The sequence below is a fragment of the Octodon degus genome, unplaced genomic scaffold (assembly GCF_000260255.1).
Source record: "Octodon degus isolate 3935 unplaced genomic scaffold, OctDeg1.0 scaffold00572, whole genome shotgun sequence".
Lineage (NCBI taxonomy): Eukaryota > Metazoa > Chordata > Mammalia > Rodentia > Octodontidae > Octodon > Octodon degus.
This window is the reverse complement of record NW_004525148.1, coordinates 86,513-87,057: the sequence shown is the minus strand read 5'-3', so window position 1 is coordinate 87,057 and position 545 is coordinate 86,513. Positions and strand designations below refer to the sequence as shown.

Genomic DNA, 545 nt, shown 5'->3' with positions numbered 1-545 from the left:
GGGCTGTGTCTATTGTTCCCTGCTCTCTTGGGATGTTAGGCTTTTGTCTCAAATCTGTATTTCTATAACAGAGAGTTAATGCCTTGACATATCTCTGTAGACAAAATCTGGTGGAACCCAGTAAAAGGAATCTTAATCTAGCATATTTGTTATAGATTTTACCTGTAGGTGATTACCTGGGTTTTGGGATCTTCTAGGAAAAAATAAATTTTTCTGAGATTAGAACATATATAATCAAACCATGAGCATTTGAGCTAATAAGTAAATTTATAAACTTTTTCTAGATATAGCAATTGCAACTCAGTAGTTCTTAGACCCCTTTATTCATACAGCCTGACAATTTTCTATAAGGCCCTCACGCTTTCGTGAAGAGGTCACACCTGTACTTACTATCAACATAAAATACATGTATTACATCAGAAATCAACCAGACTAACTTATATACTTCTCATGAAATACATAGCATTTAGTCAGATTAATCCAGGTTCCCATTTAGTGTTTGGGATATGGCCCCCATAATAAACAGGGGGCATTGCCAACAGATT

The 545-nt window shown here is 35.4% G+C and overlaps 1 pseudogene; it reads left to right on the top strand.

Annotated features, from left to right (window-relative positions):
- The window catches only part of LOC101583907, a 14,953-nt pseudogene that overhangs the window by 5,591 nt on the left and 8,817 nt on the right, over nucleotides 1-545 (top strand).